Source organism: Gossypium hirsutum, chromosome A10, assembly GCF_007990345.1.
Source record: "Gossypium hirsutum isolate 1008001.06 chromosome A10, Gossypium_hirsutum_v2.1, whole genome shotgun sequence".
Taxonomy (NCBI): domain Eukaryota; kingdom Viridiplantae; phylum Streptophyta; class Magnoliopsida; order Malvales; family Malvaceae; genus Gossypium; species Gossypium hirsutum.
Genome location: NC_053433.1, coordinates 83,002,180 through 83,013,678, shown reverse-complemented (window position 1 = coordinate 83,013,678; position 11,499 = coordinate 83,002,180).

The following is an 11,499-nucleotide window of genomic DNA, read 5'->3' as shown; positions in this document are numbered from 1 at the left end:
AGATCGTCAATCCTTGGCAGAGGGTACTTATTCTTAATCATCAGTTTATTCAACTGGCGATAATCAATGCACATGCGCATCGTCCCATCCCTCTTCTTCACGAATAGCACCGGTGCTCCCCATGGAGACACACTTGGCCTAATAAAGCCCCTATCCAACAATTCTTGAATTTGCGCCTTTAACTCCACTAACTCCTTCGGTGCCATCCTATATGGTGCAATGGACACTCGTTCTGTCCCAGGCAACAGGTCGATTCTAAATTCGACTTCTCGGTTTGGAGGCAATCCCGGAAGCTCCTCCGGAAAGACATCTTGGAACTCTTTTACAGTTCTAACCTTATCCACTGTCAGCCCCTCTACATCTGTTTGACTTACAAATGCCAAATAGGCCTCACACCCTTTTCGAATCCACTTTTCCGCCCTCAATGCCGATATTACATTAGACAAATAGTCCCTTCGCTCACCTATCACCATAACCTCATCCCCTTCTGTGGTCCTTAGCACCATTCGTTTATCAGCATAATCCAGAGTCGCCTTATGCTTAACAAGCCAGTCCATTCCCAGAATGATGTCAAATTCTCCAAACGGAAACTCCATTAGATCGCCAGGAAAGATCCTACCTTGAGTTTCTAAGGGTACATCCTTATACAGCTTGTCTACCATAATCGAGTGACCCAAGGGACTTAGCACAGATACCCCACTCACTATCTTCTCAGAATGCACTCCCAAAGACCCAGATATGGCACACGTAACATAAGAATGAGTAGATCCAATATCCACCAAGGCAGTATACGGCATATTAGAAACTAAAAATGTACCAGTTATGACATCAGGTGCGTCGCCCTCCTCTCGACGACGAGCTGCATACACCAATGCTAGCTGCCGAGCCTCAGCATTTTCGGTTCCCCTGCCAGGCGCCCCTCGACCTCGACCATTTCCATTTCCATTTCCACCCCTACCTTGTCCACGTCCTCTCGGTGGTTGTGGTCTACCTCTCATGGGTTGAACAACCCTTTGTACAGCAACCTGAGCTTGATCAGCTCCCTGTGGACAGTCCTTAACTCTGTGCTCCATAGATCCGCATTGGAAACAAGCACCAGAACGTTTCCTACACTCACCCAGGTGTACCTTACCACAGTCCCCACAGGTTGGCGGTCTAACCACATTCATCGGAACGGCTCAAACTGGCTCCTCCACTCTCGCCCTTTTGACATTCTTGTTTGCTCCACCCGAAGGTCCAGAATCCCTCCAGAAACGGTTCTGATCTTTCTCACGGTTCTGCCTCTCAGTACGCTTTACCTCCTCAACGATCTTAGCTTTTTCCACCAGAACCGCGAAGTCACGCTCCCTCTGCGGAGCAATCAGCACCTTAAGGTCATCTCTGAGTCCATCTTCAAAGCGAACGCTACGCTCATACTCTGTAGCAACTATTCCCACAGCATACCTACTCAGCCTCAAAAATTCAGCCTCGTACTCAGCAACAGTTTTGCCTCATTAGACCAGATTCAAGAATTTTTTCCTACGGGCGTCCACATAACTTGTCCCGACGTACTTTCCCTTAAAGGCTGTCTTAAACAGCTCCCAAGTAACCCTATCAGCTGGGGTTCCATCCCTCACGGTGAGCCACCACTGATAAGCCTCATCTCGCAGCAACGATACGGCCCCCTTTAGCTTCTGCTCCACAGAATAGTCCAAGTCATCCATAATTCGTTCCGTGGTCTCCAACCAATATTCTGCCACATTCGGGGCTACACCAGACACACCCCTAAAGATCTCCGCTCCGTTAGCCCGAAGTCGTTCAGAAATCGATCCTCGAATTCCGTTGCCCGAACTTGCCCCGGAAACCCTTTGCAGAACTTGAAACATAGCCTACGACAAGGCGTCATCCCCGGCACCATGATCATGTGATTCCACTTCCGTTGTCGAAGGTACCGGTGCTTCTGCCACTGGCATATGTCCTGAAGATGAAGATCTCGCTCGGGCTCTTCCTCGACGTCGTCCACAACCTCTACCTCGAGCTGCTCGCGTACTCATATCGTATAATCTGATTACAAATTTTATGCATTAATTTTAGCATTCCAGTGATTATTACAGATGTTTTATGATTCAAATAGTAATTTAGAGATGGTTTTCGTAGAATCGACGTCTAACTACAGTCTCAGTCTTTTAGCAAGCTTTTCTAGGATTTCAGTAGCATCCTATCTAGAGTATTCTAGTAAAGTTTCAGTACAGACAGATAATTCAGAATATATTCAGAAAAATTCAGAATACTTACAGGCTTGGGCTGGAGATTCGGAATGCCACCTTCAGGAGTCCAGATTTTTTTTAAAAACCGGTTTTTTTGAAAATCTTCGTTTTTGTAAACCAATTCCACAGCCGAGTTGTTGCAACCTCGGCTCTGATACCACTAAATGTAACACCCTAAACCTGGCCTAGACGTTAGGATCGGATTCGGTGCGCCACATCGATGCGTTCAAAACGTTTCGTATTACTTAGTTTGGAAAACTTAGTTGGTGTTGTAAAAGATACTTTTAAAAGTAGGTTAAAGTGAATAGAAGCTGTGCACCAGGTAGGAAACCAGGAAAAGAGGAGGTGAGTCCGTCGGACTGCTTAAGTACCAAGCTCCCTTCGGATCCAATCCTAGACAAGCACACCACCATTGCCACACCTTAACGACTCGTATAATTTTGAGAAAACCGTCTGGTTATGTCTATCTTAAGAAAATGATTAAGTTTGAAAACGTTTGCTTAGCGGAAGTCTTACTTGTAATCGTGTTATTTTGAAATCCCTTAATGTTTTTGAAAACGCGTCCTAAAGCTAACTCATTTTCCTTAGTCATCATAGTTTTTTTCATCATAGTAAAATAAAATAATAAAAGTAAAACAAAACCATAAAAATAATTAAAAGGCCTTATTACACTTAAAACCCAAAACCATAGATGAAATTAAAAGGACGTCCAGTTCACCAGAAAGAAACCAGGTTCGTAGAAACATGTGGCCAGTCCAAATCCCTCACAGCTCCAAGCCCACTATGGTTGAGGATTACCTGCGAGGATGAAAATAAGGGGTGAGTTTTGGGAAACTCAGTGTGTAATTCAACCCAACCATAGCCTAAATGAGTTCAAACCACAGATATCAGAATAAAGCCCGTAGGCCCAGAACAGACCAGAATAGATATATCATGCTTATGCAGAAACCCAACCATATCCAACCACATACACCCCCATACCATCCTTTCACCATGTGGGGAGACTACTCGACCCACCCAACCGCTACACGCCACAGAAATATGCAGCATGGTTGCCAAATACAGAAAATGTGACAGAGTCACCAGATACAGATATTTTGTGGCAGTGCCACCAGAACAGATATACGTGGCAGGGCAACCAGAATAGATAATTTGTGGCATAGCCACCAGGACGCTTCCTCTATAATGTAACCCATGTCCCCATGCAACAGATATACATTTATGGCATACATCATACAGATTTAATTCATCATGCTTTTCGAACAAAATTAACCCTAGGGGTATAAAGGTCATTTTGCATACATAGGGGTATAATGGTAATTTTGCATACATAGGGGTATTCTAGTACATCTAACTATTTCTAAGGTTTTCATGCATATCGTAGCCATTACTTTTAGCCAAAAACACTTACCGAGCGTTCTTACCGAATTGGGCCCGTTGGCCCATTAACCCAGTTTTGGCCCATTAAGCCCAAAATATCAAAACGCACGAAATCGCGCGTACCACAGTTTTATCACTTCCGATTACCAGTAATAATTACCCATACGTCTTACGAGCATTCGCACTCTCGCAAGTGCCCAAAATACCGATTTTTTAGCATTTCGGCTTTTGCCGATCTAGCCTATGAAAGGGTGTCAGTTACACACCTATTTTCGGGATTTCCTCGTCGAGATCTACACCTGAACTGCCTACAATTGAATCACTTACTATTACTCCAAATATCAAAAATACAATTGAGTATCTAGTCCCTTACCACATTCGGCCAAACATGCCAAAAACCCTTATTGCTCTTACCTTACTGCCGAAAGATGGTTAACTCCAAAGATCCGATCGTTCCACCTGTCCAAGCCCTTGATCAACCACCTCTAAATCACGCTATTACCAAAACAAAATAGTTATTACGACCCCTCAGGGTTACAAGTCCAAATCGACAACCTCCCTAACTTTTAGGGATTTCGGCTTTTCCTAAAATATGTAAGAAGACTAAGTTTTGGCGAAGACTTACCACCGATTCCTTAGTGACTGATTCCAATGAGTTTCCCACTCGATCCCGATGTAGATCTAAGCCCTCAGATGATAACAAAAGTCGATATTTTAGTGACTTCAGTATTCGGCCAAGTCCCTAACTCTATAGTAGTTTCGGCTTTTCTAGGTGATATAGAAAATAATGATTTGAGGCTATAACCCTGGGTAATGTTGTCGACAGATGCTAAGGGTTTATAGGAGAGGAATGTTGGTCAAAAAGGAAAACATATTGAGGAATATGGCTTTGGAAAAACGGCACAAGAATATAGCTTTCGGGATTTTGAGATTTGAGGTTCGGCTTTAGTCTAAGAAAATTAATGGAGGAAAGTGATGTAGAGTAGGGTGGAGATGGACAAGAGGTTTGAAAGGTTCGGCTATGGAGAAAGAGAATAAGAAGAAAGCAAAAATGGCTAAAGGGAGAAGGTGAGAAAAGCAGCAAACGGCACAACTCCCTCCCTATTGCCGAATTTATACTGGCACTTTAACCTAGCCGAATTTACCCCCCTAAAGAAACCCTTGGCCGGCCACCTCTTGCTCCTCAAGAGTCCAAAATTCGGCCAACACAGCTCACCTCAATCAGCTCCTAGATTTCCTCCCTTACTTTTATCCTTATTCAATCCCCTTACCCTTTTAAACTCTTCCTGACAGACTTCTATTTCAGTTCCATCACTTCCCTTTCCTGTACATAAAAATTAATCACTTAATTTGCTGTCATTGTGACTTGAACCTGGGTCCTCCCCAAGCTTCCACACGCCACTACATCTTTCCCAGTGGCATCACATGCCACTTTACCACTTGCTAATAATTCCTAAAAGCCCAATTTATCTGTAACACCCTGAACCCGAGACCGTCACCGGAGTCGAACACGAGGTGTTAACAGACTTTAACCACTTATAAACAAATTTCCCAGACACTGCCAATCTGTGTACTAGTCGCTTTAAAAATCATATCTTGAGTTCAGAAACTCGGAATCTAGTTCTGTAAATTTTCCCTGAAACCATACTCATATACCCATCTACATATTTTTTTCTAGAATTTTTGGTTGGGCCAATTAGTACAGTTTATTAGTCAAAGTCTCCCATGTTACAGGGATCGACTACACTGACCTTTGCGCATTACGACTTGGATATCTCTCTGTACAGGGATTCAATACTGATTTCGTTTGTTTCTATAGAAACTAGACTCAAAGAGGAATCTATACATATATGGAATGACTCCTAATTATCTCCGGTTAATTTATAATGAATTTCCAAAGTCAAAACAGGGAATCCAGAAACCGTTCTGGCCCTGTCTTACGAGAACCTGAATATCTCTTAACATACTATCCATATGATCGTTTCGTTACTTTCCTATAAAAATAGATTCATCAAGGTTCGTTTACATAATTTATTCGCTATTTAATTCCCTTTCTACTATTTTTAGTGATTTTCCAAATCTACATCACTGATGCTGTCAGCATCTGCCTTTAAGGTAGACTTTACCTATTTCATAGTTTCCATGATTCAACTAACCCTTTTAGCATAAATAGCACAAATTATGATAGTGATTAACCATTCCCATGGCAAATCCTTGTTAAGCATATCCACACCTCTCAATAACCATATCCATACCAAATGTTTATAACATTATACTCAAACATATATAAGCCATTTTCGCATGGCTATCCAAAATTATACAAGTCCAAAGGGTCCATGACCCCCAACAAAAAGGGTAGTCCTATACATGCCATTTCGAAGTTCAACCAAAATTGTACCAAAAGGGGGGGGGCTTTGATAGTGTGGGTGACTTCGACTTCAAAATCCCGAGTCCGATAGCTGGAGAACCAAAATCTATAAAACAGAGAATCAAGGAGACGGAGTAAGCAATTTATGCTTAGTAAGTTTTGAGCAAGGGATTCCAGCACAACAAAAGTATAGCATTCATGTGGCTAAACGGATAATTTCATATGCACAATTTTTCAATATCATACTTACTTCACATTACCAACCCTTTTATTCATACACAAAGATCAACTTAGCCAAAGGCCGGTAGCTCATTTATCAACTGAGCGAATATTTATTTGTAAGGGCTCAACTAATTCAAAGCACATACGAAACATACCTTAATGTTGGGATGTTTCAAGCGTATTAACTGAAATTTTTACAGCAAGATCATTCGTTCCCAAATCACGTACCTTCAGAATTTAACCGGATATAGCTACTCGTTCAAATGCCTTCGGGACATAGCCCGGTTATAGTAACTCGCACAAATGCCTTCGGGACTTAACCCGGATTTAGTAACTCGCACAAATGCCTTCGGGCTTAGCCCAGAATTAGTATCTCGCACAAATGCCTTCGGATCTTAGTCCGGATATGGTCACTTAGCACAAAGCCTTCGGGACTTAGCCCGGACATCATTCAAATAACCATGCACATTTAACAATAAATCATGGCACATTCGTATTTCGTTTTCGTTAGCAAAACTCAAACACAAGACACTTATCATTCTTGCAATTTCGGCTCAATAGCCACACACAAAGAGCATGATTTTGATTTTCTTAAAACATGATCTAATTAAATCATAATTTAAGCTCTTTTACTCAAGAACTTACCTCAGATGTTGTCGAACGATTCCGATAGCTATTCGACCACTTTTTCCTTCCCTTTATCGGATTTAGTTCCCCTTTGCTCTTGAGCTTAATTAAACAAATAAATTGATTTAATCATTTGAGCATCGAAAAGAGAAACACAAGGCACTTAGCCCATATTTATACATTAGACATTAAAGTCACATAAGTACGGAATCATGAATCAAACTCAACATTTTGGCTAATTTTCCCCCTTGGCTGAATTTTCTAAGCCAAGACAAAAGCATCAATATGCTTGCCTCTGACCGAATACATGCAACACCAATCTCCTTCCTATGGCCGAATATGCATGTCTATGTTGGGGCCGATTGCAACACTTAATACATTCTACAAGTATGGTCACTTGTATTGACTAAACACCATTTTATTTCAAGTTCAAAACTTGGCTAATACACACATATATACACTCGTAAAGCATCCTCTCCCTTTCCATCAATTTAACATATGCATTACTCATTAATATACAAAATTATATTCGGCCTTAGCACACAACTTGCTAGCCGATTCTTCTCCATCTAGCAACCAATGCACATATGTGCTCACTCAAAAATGCTAAAAAGAAGATTCAAGAATCATCAATCCACCATCACATGCATCATTAACAAGCTTCATATTTAGCATGCAATGGCATTAACACAAAATCCACCTAGGCCGAATATCATCCCCATGACATAGCAAAGATTTGAACCATGGGCTAATTAGAACTCAAGCTAGCAACTAAAAACATGCATGAATCTCATGGCACAACCTCAAACATACCTTGATCTAGATACAAGTATGGGCAAACCTCCTCCTAATCCTCTTCCAAACCAAACATGAAGCAAGAACTCCTTCCTCCTTCCTTAGAATTTTCGGCCAAAAGAAGATGAAAAAGGATGAACAAAATTTTCTTTTCTTTTCTTTAACTCACGGCAATGGGGGGGGGGAAACAACCACACACTTTTTTTTTGTATTCATCATATTCCCTTTCATTATTTTATGCCCATGCTCCTTATTTTATCATACTTCCCATGACACACTAACTCAACATGTTTATGACATGTTCTTGCCCATCACACTTGGTCTACCATGCTTGTCATGGCCGGCCACTACTAATAGAGGGGGGAAATTGACATGCAAGTCCCCCCTTTTTCAACATGCACTAATAGGTCCTTATGCTTTGACCTATCACATTTCAAAATTTTCTCACATAAGTCCTATTTACTAAAACTCACATGCAATCGACTAAATCGAAGCTTGAAATTTTCACACATTCATAATTACATATTCTAGACAATAAATATCACATTCGAACATTTCGGTGACTCGGTTTAGCGGTCCCGAAACCACTTCCCGACTAGGGTCATTTTGGGCTGTCACAACTCTCCCCCACTTAAGAAATTTTCGTCCCCGAAAATCTTACCGGTAAATAAGTTTGGGTATCGTTCTTTCATCGAGCTCTCAGTTTCCCAAGTAGCTTCCTCGATCCCGTGTTTGAGCCATAACACCTTTACTAGCAGAACCCTTTTGTTTCGCAACTCCTTCACTTCACGAGCTAGGATACGCATCGATTCTTCTTCATAACTCATATCAGCTTGAATTTCAACCTCTGATGGGCAAATTATGTGCGATGGATCAGATCTATAGCGTCGAAGCATCGAAACATGAAAGACATCGTGAATCTTTTCAAGTTCAGGGGGCAAAATCAATCTATACGCAACCGGACCAACTCGTTCGGAGATTTCGTACGGCCCAATGAATCTCGGGCTCAACTTGCCCTTACGGCCAATCTGAGTACCTTTTTCCAAGGCGAAACTTTAAGAAACACTTTATCTCCCACTTGATATTCAATGTCTTTTCGTTTCAAATCCGCATACGATTTTTGACGATCTGTGGCTGCCTTCAGACTTTCACGGATTACCTTTACTTTCTGTTCGGCATCTTTAATCAAATCAACTCCGAAAATTTTACTTTCACCGAGCTCGGTCCAAAACAATGGTGTACGGCATTTACGACCGTACAAAGCCTCGTAAGGTGCCATCTTAATACTTGATTGAAAACTATTGTTGTAAGCGAATTCAATCAAAGGTAAATACCGTTCCCATGAACTACTGAACTCGAGTATGCAACATCTCACATATCCTCAAGTATCTGTATTATCCGCTCAGATTGACCATCGGTTTGGGGGTGAAAAGCAGTGCTAAAATGCATCTTGGTACCCAAGCTTCTTGCAATTTCCTCCAAAATCGTGAGGTGAATCTCGGATCTCTATCCGACACGATAGAAATAGGTACCCCGTGTAATCTCACAATCTGAGAAACATACAATTCAGCTAGTTTATCCAATGAAAAATCTGTACGCACGGGGATAAAGTGAGCTGACTTAGTCAGTCTATCGACAACAACCCAAATCGCATCTTTCTTACTTGCTGACAATGGCAGTCGGACACAAAGTCCATTGTGACTCGATCCCATTCCACTCAGGTATCATGATCGGCTGAAGTAATCCTGAAGACACTTGATGTTCCGCTTTCACTTGTTGACATATTAACATCTCGAAACAAAGTCAGAGATGTCTCGTTTCATACCATGCCACCAAAACCAACATTTCAAATTGTTGTACATTTTGTACTCCCCGGGTGAATTGACATTCGGCTACAATGGGCTTCGTTCAGAATCATCGAAATGAGTTCTGAATTTCTTGGAACACACAACCGACTTCTGAACCTCAAACAATCGTCATCACCAATTTGAAATTCAGATTCCATATTCGGAACACATTCAGCCCGTTTTGCAACCAATTCATCGTCGACTTTCTGAGCTTCACGAATTTGACGAATCAATAATGGTTTGGCCTTTAATTCAACTACTAACACATTGTCGGGTAAGAACAGACAAGTGCACATTCATCGCTCGTAAAGCAAACAGTGATTTCCGGCTTAAGGCGTCCGCAACCACATTAGCCTTTCCCGGGTGGTAATCAATGACAAGCTCGTAATCTTTCAACAACTCAAGTCAACGTCTTTGTCGCAGATTTAAGTCTCTTTGAGTCATCAAATATTTGAGACTTTTGTGATCCGAAAATACATGGCACTTTTCACCAAATAAGTAATGTCGCCATATTTTTAAAGCAAATACGATGGCAGCTAGTTCAAGATCATGGGTCGGATAATTTTTCTCATGTGGCTTTAATTGTCTCGACGCATAGGCCACCACTCGACCTTCTTGCATCAATACACAACCCAACCCAAGTAGGGATGCGTCACTATAAATGACAAACTCTTTGCCTGATTCGGGTTGCACTAAAATTGGAGCTTCAGTCAAATAAGTTTTCAGTTGATCGAAACTTTTCTGACATTTCTCCGTCCATTCGAACTTAACATCCTTTTGAAGTAGCTTCGTCATTGGTGTGGCTATCATCGAGAAACCTTTTACAATCGTCGGTAATAACTGGCGAGCCCCAGGAAGCTCCGAACTTCGGTAATATTTCTTGGAGGCTTCCAGTTAAGTATGGCTGAAATTTTGTTCGGGTCAACTCGAATACCCGATGCGGATACCACATGACCCAAGAAGCTAACCTCTCTTAACCAGAACTCACACTTACTGAACTTAGCATATAACTGCTTATCTCGCAAAATTTGCAACACTAGTCTCAGGTGCTCAGCATGTTCGGTCTCATCTCTTGAATAGACCAAGATGTCATCAATGAACACAACTACGAACCGATCCAATATGGTCTGAAGATCCGACTCATCAATCCATAAATACTGCAGGGGCATTAGTGAGCCCAAACGGCATCACTAAGAATCCGTAGTGACCATATCTCGTTCTGAAGGCAGTTTTGGGTATGTCCGAATCTCGAATTCGCAACTGATAATAGCCCGATCTCAAATCTATTTTGAGAACACTGAGGCTCCTTTAGTTGATCAAACAAATCATCAATACGCGGTAACGGATATTTATTCTTTATCGTCACTTTATTCAGTTGACGATAGTCAATGCACAACCTCATGGTTCTGTCCTTCTTTTTCACGAACAATACTGGTGCACCCCAAGGTGAGAAACTTGGTCGAGCAAACCTCTATCCGTCAATTCTTGCAACTGAGCTTTCAACTCTTTCAACTCGGTTGGTGCCATGCGATACGGAGCTATCGAAATCGGCGTAGTCCCAGGTACAAGCTCAATACCAAACTCTATCTCCCGAACAGGTGGTAAACCCGACAATTCTTCAGGAAAAACATCCGGGTATTCACAAACCACCGGCACAGATTCGGGTTTCTTTTCTAATTCTTTGTCATCAAGTACATACGCAAGGTATGCTTCGCACCCTTTTCTTACATATTTCTGGGCCAACATTGAGGATATTACAGCTGACAACCCCTTTAAGTCCGTAGACTCAACTCGGATCATCTCGTTATTTGCACACCTCAAATCAATAGTCTTGCTTTTGCAATTCACAACCGCATCATGCGCGGTCAACCAATCCAAACCAAGAATAACATCAAATTCATCAAACGGCAAAAGCATCAAGTCCGCCGGAAAACAGGAACTCGAATTACTAGGAGACATTTCTTACACACTTTGTCGACAAGCATGTAACGACCCAAGGGATTTGACACCGAAT